Raw genomic sequence first — 14,396 nt, forward strand, 5'->3', positions numbered from 1 at the left:
TCTCTTACCTTGATGCCTACCACAAGCATAACTTCTGTAAATTTATTGAAAACTTTATGAAAGAGAACAGTTAGATCAGAAGTAAGACTGAGGAAATTTTTACTTCCTGAAACTTCAGGGGGACTTGTACATGATCACTTAAACAATTCATTTTTTTCAGAAATAATTTGAGGAAAAAATATCCTGACTATGAATCATATGATATGAAATTGGAGTCTGTGGTCCTGCACAATGTTCTTTATTTTTCCACAGGAGAACAAAAGATAGCAAATTAATAAAATAACCAATTCTCAATATTGGGATTAAGGTGGACTTTTTTGTCTGAGGCACTCCTAATATATGGGCCAGGTTCCCTCCAGGTTCTACTTTACCTTATAAGACTTCATTCCAGAAGTCACAATCAGACTTTAATTTTTTTAAACCCTTCCCATTGTCCATTTGCTTTGCTTACAGGCAAAAGAGGCAAATGAATCCAATAGGTAGGAAGTAGATACTGCTTTTGTGTATTTTCCATCTGAGTTTCTCAACTGGTGTTACAGCAAAGTAGAGTTAAATAAATGTAATCAACAACTTCTTACCCTTTAAGCCCCATAACATCTAGCTCACAGAAGGAAAGTATTCATAAAATAAAGACAACGATATCTGTGATAGCTTCTTAATGTGCCAATAAAATGTGATTGAGAACATACAGAGTATCTCCTGGGATTTTAGGATTAAGTAGTCACATTGCTAAGCATTGCAAATAGCTTTGTAGATGAGGCTATTTATATGACCATGGGAATGTAAAAAGTGTAATAAGGGATCAGATCAAAGATTAATTTCAATAATTATAATTTCCAATAATAATAATGTATAAGAATGGCCATTACTAAATGCCTAAAGAAAATTGGAGAAGAAAGCATTGATATTTACCTGAAATAATCATATTGTTACAAACCTGTGGCTTAGAGAGTTTCTGAGCTACAAATGGTTTATTATACACAAATAACCATTTTTAATATTATTATTATTTGTTCATTACTTAGAAGACAACATGGACACAGAAAAAGTCTGGATCTACTAGCTAGATTATGTATGGTTTGTATATAGGCCACCTGGTCAGAGCAGTTGAGGTGATGTACCAGCTTGTAGTTTTTTTCAATCATTGCTAGCTGATGTTGGTTCAAGAACAATATCTTCAGCAGGTGAATCTTTTTCATTTTGGCTTAGTTGTGGTTCTGAGACCCAGTCTCAGAAATTATGGACTGTTTGTATAATTATAGCAGCAATAGGATGTTTTTTGTACATTGCACACACTATTGGGGGGAGGGGAAAAAAGAAGGGGACAGGATGTGTTTAGTGTCTTGTAGGTTTTTTCAGTATTACAAGAAACGAAGGCATTTCAGAAATGCCCAGTTTGAAGTTTCTTTACATTTCAAGAAAAATTTTTACACAGTTTAGCACTTTTGTTTCAGCCAAAAAATAACTGTTGTTTGCCTTGAAGTTGCATTTTTCAATTAATAAATAACTTCTTTGTAACTGTAGCCATTATTTGACATTCCCCCCCCCCCCATGCCTAGAGGTGTTAGTACTATTTTGAAGGACTGCATAACGAAATTGTGATGTGTGACTGAAACAGAGAGACTGCTGTTACAAGTAAAAATAAAACAAAAAATAATAAAAAAAAGTTCATTACTTCCTAATGAAGGCTTTATATTTTAGCAAAACCTTCATTTTAACTTCATCTCCTTCTTCATTGTCATAGGACTGCAGTGGTCTTCCAGCAGATAAAAGAAATCATGAGGTGATATCTTCATTGTCTTTCATTTTAACATATACACACATATCACTTAACATACATACATCTATGTAAAGTAAACAATGGTACAAGAAACAGCAAATGAAGACACTAATATCACAGTTGACTGTCCACACAGAACACAGACAGCATGCTGAACAGCTCACACTCAGTGAAATACATTTATTTGGAATTAACAGATGTGATTTGAAGAAACAAACACCCACATGATCAAAGGAATAATTTTGGCAAGTATGTGGATTGCCTTTCAATTTATTTATAAATGTTGGGCTACTGAAGAAGCTAATTAGCTAATTAATAAAGTATAAAGCAGGCTCTGTCATGATAGTTTAAAGAACGTATTATTCAGTTCTGTTAGATTTTCATAATATGCTAATGCATGGCTTTTTCACTGTTTTAGGGATTCAGGGTAACAGATAATGCCATGGGCAAATTAACTCAGTTACAGAATATTCCGAGCTGGAAAGGACCCACAAGGATCATAGAGTCCAACTATTAAATGAATGCCCTGTACAGGCATCACACCCGTGACCTTGGTGTTATTAACACTATCCTCTAATCAACTAAGCTAATCTGCATTCTAAGGACTGATCCCTCTTTTTTTTTCATGCAAACAGTTCTTTTGTAATTATGGTCTTTTAGCCTTTCTGGCCTTCATCATATTTTAACTTCTATGACTCCTCTGCTTTACAAAACAACTAAATTTTACATTTGGGAATTGAAGAAAGGGGAAATTATCTAGCTACTCCTTTGACAAGATTACACTTTAATTTTTTTCAGCTTTAAAATTCATTTTATGTTTGTATCTATGCGGAATGAGTCCTAATATTATTTTGACAAGCTTATTTTTACATTTTTAAAAGTCTGAGGGAGTCTAGTAGAGAAGATCACCATGGCAGGTCTACCATGTTTTAAACAAAGACACCCTATAAAAAGGGAGAACTCGCATCTGTCCAAAATTTCTGTTACTGTCACCTTGTTCTACTTTTTGAAGAAGGAAACATTCAAAGATCTTTTTATTGCTTCAAATTAATGGCTGCTTATACTCGAATTAAATTTTCGCAGTATCAATGTCTGTTAGCTAAATGCATCTTCTTTAGTCAGAAGACATTTCTTCCCTGTTTCAGATCAACAGGGGAATTTCAGTTTCCTGTCAGCCTATTAGACATCGTGAAACATTTATGCCTTCATATGCCTTCCTCTAAGAATTTTAATATATGTTGTTCAGAGTAAGAACTGTGGCAACAGATCAGTTATATAAAACAGTCACAAGACTAGGTAAAATTCTGCTGAATTTACTGATAAGAGAAATGTCTTGTCCATGAATAAAGTCTAGCATTGAAGTCAGATGTTTGGATAAAGGAAGGTGAAAGAAAAACTGGGGTTTCAAAAATCCATTGTTGACTGCTTATCCATTCTTTCAGCATTTTAAAAAAGCCTTAGATAACTCTAAATACATTTTTCAATGTTTTAGAAATCGTTGAGTTTGGAAATTGTTGTTGGGTTTCTAAAAGCACAGTCAAACTCTTTATATCCTTTGGCCCGAGATATTTACATCATTACCATGTGTGGCAACAATCAGAGAACGTGATGTTTTTTACCTTCATATTGTATACTCCACATAATTGGGGCATTCTTAATCAGAAAATTCCCAAGGGAACTGTAATGGTACTTAATTAGGACAGTTGTGTCATCAGGCAAAGGTTGTTTGTAATTAAAGCAGAGACCTATGCAAATCACTTAATCTCTCTCTCCCTCTCTTTTTAAGGAGGGAAAAGGATCTTTTATGTAGGCAGATAGTGACAGGAAAAAGGGCAATGGTTTTAAATTGAAAGAGGGTATGTTTAGGTTAGATGTTGGAAGGAATTCTTTACTCAGAGATTGATGAAGCACTGGAACAGTTGCCCAGACAAGTTGTGGATGCCCTAATCCTAGCAGTATTGAAGGCCAGGTTGGATGGGGCTCTGAGCAACCTGATCTAGTGAATGGCATCTTTGTCCATGCCGGGGGGGTTGGAACTAGGTGAACTTTAAGGTTCATTCCAACCCAAACCATTCCTTGATTCTATGATTATAAGAACAAGCTACTGGAAAGGATAAGTCATCCATTCCTGTCTTTGGCTTCATAAGTAACTTCTTATGTTAGTAAAAGATGCTTAAGGAAGGAAAGATGAACAGTTTTAATAGTCTTCTTCCCGTGTAGTATGTGCCAGGCTAGTAGAGTATGTATTCATTTAACAGTCTAGTTACATCCTATTAATTTTTAGATTCGTATTGATCTCTGGGCCTTCTGGATTGTCCAAGTCTTAATTATCATTGATGGTGGGACATACAAGTAGGGACATAAAGGGTTTCAGAAATTAATCTCCTTAAGAAGTAAAATTGTCTTTGCTGTACCATATAACTCAAAACAAAAGCTTGAAGGTCAAGGTTCAAACTCTTGTTCCAGTTAACACAACTCAGAAATGTCCTTTTAATAAAGAATTTGGCATGGGGGGGGGGGGGGAGAGAGGAAAATTATAGTATACATTTTTCAAAGAACAGAGAATGCAAGACTGGGTGGTGGTGGTGTTTATGATTTACATATTTGTGGCAGAGTTCTTGTGTGAGAATAAACAGTGCAAAGAGAAGGAGGAGCCTCCTGATGTGTTGTGGACTTTGTAAGAGGTGTAAGTATTGACTGGACTAAGAGGCTTAGACTCAGTCCTCCTCTGACAACTACAAGAGTTCACTGGTATCTAGCTTCTGGTAAAGGCAAGATCCCATATTTTTTTCTGCCAGAATATCTAGTACGATATATTTCATTGCCTCAGATATGAATATTTTGAAGTATTGTATTTTTCACATGCCAAGACCTTTTTGTGTCATTTTAAAATGTGTAAATAATTTATTTCTCAGATGACATAATGAGGGTATCACTGATGACATGAAGATGCTGCATAAATATGTGAAAAGTTTATCAGACTTTGGAAGTGTTAGCTGCACTTGGTTGAAGTGCTACACAGTTTGTGACAGGCCTTTTTTAAAACAAGAATGCAGTTGGGTTTTTTTAAAAGATATTTCATGGCTTTTTTCTCCATAGACTTTTCACAAGTAAGCAGAAAAACTGCATGAGAAACAGGTGCTGTTGGGTATGATGTGCTGTAGGGGAGCAAATGTGAATGAGCAAATAACCAATTTAATTTCTGTTTTAATTCATAATAGATAGCACCAACATCCCATGGATATTCTTTTTGTGCTAATAGTTATTCATCTGAATGACATTTCTGAACAGCAGAATAATCTGCACAAGAACAATGAAATCTAAAGGCATACAAGTATAAATTAAGGTATTTTCACAAATGAAAACTCACTTAGAAAATAATTTCATTTTTTTGTTGCTAGAGAATTTCTCTCTACTGCTTCAGCCTGTTATGTTGGGGTAGTGAAGCCTGTGGACACCTATTTGGAAGTTGGAAAGTCAAGTGCCTCTGGTCATCTGACTTGGGGTTATAGTTTTTGACATGCCCAGTTCTGCTGGTGCCAAACTAACAATTGCACAGTTTAACCCAAATACGACATTTTCTATTACATACCAAAATGTGCCTCTGTGCTACTGCAAAAAAATCACACTATGTGACAGTAAAAATAAAAATTAATAAAGACTTTTAATTGACTTTAAAAACTGATACATGTTTTATCTCACCCTGATAGGGCTGCATAAATCTGAAAATAGGGTTTTCCAAATGAAATCCACAGAAATTACTCATATGAAACTCCAGGTTCAAGACAGCAGTTGAATTCAGTGGCAGTATGTCCTACAGTGCAGTAACGGAGGCCTTCTTCAGTGCTCACCATGGGCTTACTGCATCCCATCTTATGGAAGAAGTATCTGTCTTCTCCATTCCCAGTGACTGGCTGCATTGACAACTCCTTCAATACCAAACCCTTCACACAGTGAGCAATAGATCCAAAGTTCCCATGCCTCCAGAATGGGAAGTTTTCTGATTCTTCAGTCTCTTGGGCTTGTTTTGTTTTGTTCTGTTTTGTTTTGTTTTTCTTTCACTGTGATTTTTTTGCATTGTGCATCCTGCTTAGTATTTTTATTGATAATCTGGATGAGGGGATTGAGTGCACCCTCAGTAATTCCATGAACAACACCAAACTGAGTGGGAGTGTTGATCTGCTGGAGGATAGGAAGGTTCTGCAGAGGGATCTGGACAGCCTGGATCAATGGATCAAGGCCAACAGTATGAGGTTCTACCAGGCTAGGTGCCGGGTCCTGCACTTGGGTCACAACAATCCCATGTTCTATTACAGGCTGGGGCCAGAGCTGAACATGAGCCAACAGTGTGCCCAGGTGGCCAAGAAGGCCAATGGCATCTTGGCCTGCATCAGAAATAGTGTGGCCGGCAGGACTAGTGAAGTGATTGTTTCTCTGTGCTTGGCACTGGTGAGGCCACATCTCAAGTCCTTTGTCCAGTTTTGGGCCCCTCATTTCAAGAAAGGCATTGAAGTGCTGGAGTGTGTTCAGAGAAGGGCAACAAAGCTGGTGAAGAGTCTAAAGAGTAAATCATATGAGGACCAGTGAAGGGAGCTGGGGTTGTTTAGTCTGGAGAAAAAGAGGCTTGGGGTTACCTACAACTACCTGACAGCTGGTTGTAGCCAGGTGGGCGTTGGCCTCTTCTCCCAGGCACCTAGCGACAGGAATAGTGGACAGAGCTTCAAGCTGCACCAGAGAGGGTTCATGTTGGACACTGGGAGGAATTTTTTCATGGAAAGGGTTTTTAACATTGAGATGGACTGACCAGGGAAGTGGTGGAGTCACCATCCCTAAAGGTATTCAAGAAACAACTAGATATGACAGTGCTATGGTCTACTTAACAAGGTGGTGATCAGTCAAAGGTTATACTCAGGGGTCTCAGAAGTCTTTTCCAACCTAAATGATTCAGTAATTCTATGATTTTTTTTCTGGTATACACACCTGAAAAAAGACGAAGCTGAGACCATGGTATTTCAAGTGAAAGTTACCACACATCCTTCATCTTAAAACAAGGATAATGGAGTTGAAATTTAAGTGTTTACATTAAGTAGTGAAAGAGAAACCAGATTCAAATGAAATAAAATATATAGTGGGGATAATGAGATTATGCATCTAATACTCACTTAATGTGGTTACATAAGTATGACTAAGTCCACATAATAAATAATCTGTAAATAACATTTACTGTCACTTGTCTATCTCTTCCTTCTGGAGAAAATTCTATTAATGCCAACATCTACAGGAAAGTAATGGCTAATTTTTCTACTGCAAATACTGATTCAGGGGTGCCTGTGAAACAAGGAAGGGCTCATCTGTATTTTAACCTTTGGTTAAAAGGTTTTCTCTTCAAGCATATGTTTTTTGTTTAGCCTGCCATGATCAGTTGTCCCAATTTTTTCACTGCAAATAGTGATTGTTATTGCTTAGTTGATTGAGACTGCTTGCTAAGGGGAGTTCTGCTGGAGAAGATTATGCAGGTCAACATTTTGCCTGGAGCTGTAGACTGAAAATTAAGAAAACTAATTTCAAGACAGCCAGACTTACATTTTCTCTAACATTCAATACAGACTAATGCTATTATATAATATTATATTCAAACTGGTTTTTTTAAGAACATTAGAAAATAAGTTGTTTGTACTACTTTGGGGAGAGATATTTGGAGAAAGGAAAAAAGTCACATTGCAGCTAAGGACAAGTCCTGTTTCTATTCCTAGTAACTATGTTATTTCTGAGATGTAGGGATAGGACTCGCAGATATGTACTGTTCAGGTAATAATATGTATTTTTAGTCGATAATGTAAAACACAACTTTCTCCTCTGGTAACCATATAAGTCTCTTCAGCTTACTGTTTCTGTCATGATATCAAAGTGAAATAGCATCAGACTCTGTATTGGGTTTCTGTGGCCAGGTTTTGGTAGCAGGAGGGCTACTGGGGTGGCTTCTATTAGAAGCTGCTAGAAGCTTCCCTCATGTCCAGAAGAGCCAATGCCAGCCGGCTTCAGGATGAACTCACTGCTGGCCAAGGCTGAGCCAATCAGGAATGGCTGTAACACCTCTGAGAAAACATATTTAAGAAGGGGAAAAAAGTTATTGTGCAGATGAAATTGCAGCCAGAGAAGAGCAGAGTGAGAGAACATGTGAACATCAATGCAGACACCAAGGTCAGTGGAGAAGGAGTGGGAGGAGGTGCTCTAGGCCCTGGAGCTGAGGTTCCCCTGCAGCCTGTGGTGAAGACCATGGTGAGGTAGCTGTGCCCCTGCAGTCCATGGAGGCCCGCAGGCGTGCAGAGACCCACATGCAGCCTATGAAGGAGCCCATGCCATAGCAGGGGGATGCCCAAAGGAGGATGTGACCCTGTGGGAGGCCCATGATGGAGCAGGGTCCTGGCACGGATCTGCTGACCTGAGGGAAGAGGAGCCTGTGCTGGAACAGGTTTTCCTGGTAGATCTTATGGCCCTGTGGGGGACCCACGCTGGAGCAACCTGTTCCTGAAGGATTACTCCCCTTGGAAAAGTGACCCACGTTGCAGCAGTTTGTGAAGAACTGTTTTCCATGGGATGGGCTCACGCTGAAGGAGTTCATGGAGGACTGTCTCCCATGGGAGGGACCCCATGGGGAGCAGGGGAAGGACTCCTCTCCCTGAGCAGCACCAGAAACAACAACTGACTGCAACCCTCATTCCCTGTCTCCCTGCACCGCTGGGGGGGGGAGGAATTAACACTTGGAAGGAGAGGCGGGTGGGGGAAGGTGTTTTTAAGATTTATTTTACTACTCATTCTCCTGCTCTGATTCTGTTAGTAATAAATTTAATTAATGACCCCACTTTGAGTCTGTTTTGCCCATGACAGCTATTGGTAAGTGATCTGTCTGAGTCCTATCTCAGCTCATGAAACCTTCATTATATTTTCTCTCCTCTGTCCAGTTGCAGAGAGGAGTGAGACAGCAGCTTTAGTGGATACCTGGCATCCAGCCAGAGTCAACCCACTACAGGCTGAAAGCTAAGATAAAAATCCATCTGGATACACCATTTATAAATCCAGTAAGCAGGAACAGCTTTGATAAAAAGAGCCAGGTTCCTACTGTCAACATTTTGTATTCTTCTACCATGAACAAAGCTGAAGTTTATGAAATCTATTGCTATTTGTAATGCAGTCTGCATTTTCTAAAGGGTAAAAAAAAAAAAAAAAAAGAGTTCACAAATTATTTTGTTAGATGTTTTCGTCCAAGAATGCTTTTTCTGCCCCAAGACAGATTGGCAAGGGATAATATAAGACAAGGATTGTTTGCATTTCCTTGCTTTAATATTGTACTCGGTCTCCAGAAACAGTGGAGCATGTGGCCATAGTTGAATATATACATGCATCACCAAAGACTAACCTCACTCCCTCTCTGGTCACACAACACATCTTCAAAGCCATCAACAGGAAATGAATCAGTTGCCATGTGCACTGCAATGAAAGACAAGTAAAAAGCACCATTAAAAAAACTGTCTCTTGAATTTATATTACCTGCTTGGTACAGTCTCACTTGGAGGAAAAAACAAAGGCAGGAACAAAATAAAAAAAACCCAAACATTTAATGCAAAATTAATCTGTGCACAGAATATAGAACAAAAGAAAATACTGAGTGTATGAATAACATTAATAATCTCTAAGTAGGCTGAAGGGAGTTGTAGGGCATCTAGTTATAGCACATATAGACAGAAGGCTCTCATGTAGGTGCTGATATGGCTTAGATGAGTGAAGAGTGAGGTGGAATGGAAATGCCTGAACAGCCAGTCCCGAATGGTACTGATTACTAACACAAAGTCCAACTCCAGATGAGGTACTTACTGACGTGCCCTAGGGGTTGCTACTGAGGCCAATACTACAACCTGTTCATTAATTATGTGTATGATGGGACAGTGTGGAACCTCAGGTAGTTTGCAGATGATACAAAACTGGAAGGAGAGGTGGCTACACCAGATGGGTGTGCTGTCATTCAGAGGGACCTGGACAAGCTAGAGAATTGGGCAGGAGTTTTATGAGGTTCAACAAAAGACAAACTAAGTCTTGAACCTGAGAGGAAAAACCCTGGGTGCAGTATAGGCCCAGGGACAATCAGCTGGAAAGCAGCTTGGCAGAGAACTAAAACTGAAATGTTACTCTTGCCTTGCTCCCAACTTATTGGGAGACAGAACTCATTGTTCTGTCTTCTTTTAGCCAGCTTATATCTCTAAACAGTGAGATGAGGTACTGATCCACATGAAAAGAAAGCGAATTTTTTATAGTTAATTTTCATCTAGATCCAGCTCCTTGCTTAGGCGCACGAAAGTGTAGTACAAGGGAAATCACACCAACAGGCAAAAGGAATTAAGAGGGAACAGGTGGGATCAGAAACTTGTGTTGCATCTAAGTGACCATGTAATTATATACTGAATGTGCATGCCATCTGTCAGAGAAAAATTTTGCACATCATCTGCAAAAAAGTGTTATTCTTTCACTCAAATTATAATATCATGAAATTGTCTTTTGTATAGAATTCTTGACAGTGCTTCTTAGTCAGATAGTTCTTCAATGATAGGTTTTTCACTAAAAGGTGATTTAAAATGCTTATAGGTTTTCTAAGACAGAATGTCCTGTGTCCTGGGTTTATTTCCAGGCACGTAAGTTGATATTTGCAACATTTCAGAATAAATTGGGCCATAAAATATACACATTTTCAGCTTGTCTTGTTTCCGGAGCCATGAAGTCAAAGTCCTAATCAGAGTATGTAGCTATACAGGGTTTTCACCAAAGGTAAATATTATCTGAATTTATGCAAACAGACCCCAAAAAAAAAGATATTCCAAGAGACTTGAGCATTCCAGTAAGGATGAAAAGAAGATACAGTGTGCATATACTAAAAAGAAAGAGACTGCTGTGGGTGTTTAGAAGATCTAAAATATATTATAAAAATATGTTGGATCAAACAGTGCAGTATACCTACCCTAACTTAAGTATCCAAAAGTTAGATATCTAAGTTTAATTTATTCATTCTGCTTTCCCTTCTCATTCCATGAAGAAAAGTAAGACTCTCTAGAGGGTGATTAATCTCATTCCATGATGTTTATCTAAAGAGTCAGAGGATTTATGCTCTGGAAGCACCTATTTCACTCCATGCCATGTAATAATTTTACAACATCTCATTCACTGATTCCAAACCTCTTTTCACAAAAGGTAGCAAATCCAGTCCTACTGCATCTCTGCACATACAAGGCAGCAGGAAGGAAATAGAAAACAAAAAGCAGATTTAGACAGTAGATATCTCTTCCATTGCAGCTCCTGGGGTATGGAGTTGTTTTGTACTGCAGTGTTGCAGTTAATTTCAACAGTTAAAAAACAAAACAAAACAAAACAACAACAAAACCACAAACAAACAAACAAAAACACAAACACAAACAAAACAAACAAAACAACAACAAAACAAACAAACAAACAAAAAACCAGCAGTCTAATGTTACTAACAGGCAGTAGATCTGAAGACAGTTATCAGTTTCCACTTAAATACATTTGCCTTCAATAAAGTCTTTTGTTTGTTTATGCATTTCCAAAGAGGAAACCATACCTATGCCAAAAGATTTTCCTGAAATATTAAAGAATTCTAGACAGCAACCTAAACAAGCCAATAAAATGGCACTCTGTGTCCTCAAACATGCAGTGAAAATTTTATTACAATATTGAGTTCAGCAAGTAAACCAAGCCTTATCCAGTGCAATCCATAAAATTAATCAGGCACAACCTACCCCATATATCTTAGTACTTTCTTCATTGTGAAGGTTTTAAAAATAAACACTTCTTAGCTATATAAATATGTAACTATATGCTTGTATCAGTTTAACAGTGTAATCAATACAGCTTATATGTTTTACAATATTTTTCCTCAAAATAAAAATATATTAATATATATTTTAGTATTTTGAATGAAATGAGTAATAATCAAGAACACATAAGACATGCTTTATTTCTTTTGCTGTTCTTTGACTGGTGCTTACAAATTTTTGTACTGTGTTGCACTATATAATATGGTTTGGAATGTCAGCATGGAAATCTGTTATTGCCCATTCCATTTGCAAAAACTTGTCTGACCCAGCAGTTGTTAAAGATGTGAAGTGAGTTCAGTAGGTCCAGATCACCAGTACAGTACCTGAAACTTTAATTTATAAATGCTTTGCTATAGTGTCCTATCTCCTTTAATCTGATTAAATCTTCCCTCCACCTCCCATTGTTTTTCATCATCTGAAAAAGTAATTTTAATATCTACCATGGACCTTTTTTCTGCCAGCCTATTCAGTCTGGTATCACAGAATAGAATAATAGGGATGGAATAATTTCAAGAGCATGGTATATACTATTCTCATGACACATCCTGCAATATTTTCTGAACACCTAACAACCAGGCTTCAGAAGCAATACTCTGTCTTCCACACTATCAGCAAATAAGTAAAATAAGGACTAAATCTGGGAGAACAGACCTTCCCTACTCCCCAGCCTCCTCAGCACAAAGCTGAGCAGACTTTCAGAGCCTGTTACAGTAGTTTTATATTTCATGTTGTTGAGGCAAACAAATTCGAAGGAGCTATCAGATATCACTTAAAGTACTATGGAATTTTTCAGAGCAGGAAAAGTAAGTCTAAACTTTATTAAAGTGTTTACTGTAAGTTCTGAAAAATCTTATTCTTTTTTATTCTCAATACCTTAACCTTATATCCAGGATCTAATAAAATTCCAACAGAATTAAAATAATTATTCTTACCAAGCATATTCTTATTATAAATTATTCATCACATTGTAATGAAACTGCAGTGATCTTCTGTCTAAATGGAAAGTATTTTCATTTGAGACTTTCCAATGGGAAATTATGTTTAAAAAAATATCTGACCTTTTTCACTTGCAGGGAAAAAACGGCCACAAATTTTGTTGTTCTGTTGAGCAACCAAACAACACTTCACTTTAATATGACTGACTAGAGTTCAGTTTTTAAAAAGCTCTCATACTTAATCAATAGCTATAAAAATCTGTTATTCTGATATTCTGTTACAATAAAATCAGTTGTTCAGAAATATTTTGATATCTGAGGGGGGAAAAAAACCAAACAGAAAGAACTAAATGGCATCCACAGAGGTTTGAACCCAGGTCACAGCATCCTATCCATCAACAAAACCAAAGAGTCAGTAGACACAGACATGTGCTCCTTGATTCAATGATAAGAAATCACCAGCCCTAGGAGCCTGTACATCCCATTTTCATCTCTATCCAGACTAATAAATACCAATAAATGTATCAACACTGTGAGTTGCCTGACCAGCTTGTGAAAGAGGAGAAATAAGAAATAATGCAATTAGATTGCTTATGTCAACTACCAAGTTTTTAACCAAATATCATGCAAGTCCAAGACATTCAGAAACTACTTCAGAAGCAATGAAATACAGAAATATTCATCAGCCAAAGATTGTGCCAGTTCTTCTGCAGCAGTATTTTACTCTACTAATTTCTTTAAAACTCTTCAATAAGTTAGGCTTTAGTTACTATGAGCAAAGTTGGAGGAACTATGCTGACCTTCCTAGAATGAGAACGATCAGAAGAAATTGAATGATTCAAAGTTGGCATTCAAAGTTGGCACTGATAAATCTTTGCATAGAAACTGAACTTGTCATTCAATGATTTTTGACTTATCTTGACTGGTTTTATAGTTTTAAACTCTTCATACAGCCTCATTTTCTCAAGCACCTGAATGAAAAAAACTCATCAAAGAAGTGAGGAAAGATGGCAATCCACCATGCAAACTCCATCTCACTTTATACTTCTCCTTAGGCTATGTACTAAAAGCAGCCTTTGAAGGGTTGCTGTGAAGTGGCCATCTGATTAATTCTGAAGATGTCTGTGAGAGACTGGATTAATCTCACTGGATAATTTATTGTGTCGGAACAAACTGTGTGTGTGTATTGGGGGAGGGGCCAGGCCAGAGCCCGCATGGTCAGGCCTGTAGCCTCATGGCAGCCTCATGGCAACATGGAACTCACATGGCTGGGCTGGAGCCCAGGTGGAGCAACTGTCAACCAAAGCAGCCCCCCTGGTAGCCCTCCCACACCATACCCTCAGAGCCTATGATTGGCTGCACCACCTCTCACTCTGGCCTGGAGGGCACTGAGTGGTCAGTGGACCCAGCATCCCGCCTGGAGGGCGTGGCCACGGTGGCCAGGTCATATAAATACAGGGGCACAAAGACTCTTCTTTCTCCTCACTGGCTGTCACCATGTGAAGGATTCTTGGTGGTAGCTATTCTGTTATTCCATTCTCTTCCTTTACTCTTTTTCCTCTTCTCTCTTTACTCCTCTTAATCTCTGTTTCTTTCTTTGCTCTTTCCTTAATCTCTTGTGGGTAACTTAAAACTGACAGGTATTTTACTAAGTTGTGGGTTGGTGTTTACTGGGTGCTTTGTGGAATCTTCTTGGTTGTATGTTACTCCTGTGAACCTTTTGCCAAAATGCCTATTTTCTCACTAAATTAAAAAGAATCTCTTGAGAAAACATGTCTTTGTTTTCTCTTAATGTGACCT

General features: G+C 37.9%; 1 long non-coding RNA gene across 2 annotated transcripts; it reads right to left on the reverse strand.

Annotated features, from left to right (window-relative positions):
• Window positions 1-313: 313 nt before the first annotated feature.
• LOC113953542 lies at window positions 314-14,024 on the reverse strand. Of its 2 annotated transcripts, none has more exons than XR_003529908.1 (3): window positions 13,962-14,024; window positions 9,198-9,268; window positions 314-1,295 (listed from the first exon to the last, which is right to left on the reverse strand). It is a non-coding gene; the product is annotated as an uncharacterized LOC113953542 (long non-coding RNA). The 2 variants fall into 2 exon arrangements; XR_003529909.1 differs by having other exon boundaries at window positions 13,861-14,010.
• Between the last annotated feature and the right edge of the window lie 372 nt (window positions 14,025-14,396).

This window comes from Corapipo altera, unplaced genomic scaffold, assembly GCF_003945725.1.
Source record: "Corapipo altera isolate COAL_440 unplaced genomic scaffold, ASM394572v1 1, whole genome shotgun sequence".
Classification (NCBI taxonomy): domain Eukaryota; kingdom Metazoa; phylum Chordata; class Aves; order Passeriformes; family Pipridae; genus Corapipo; species Corapipo altera.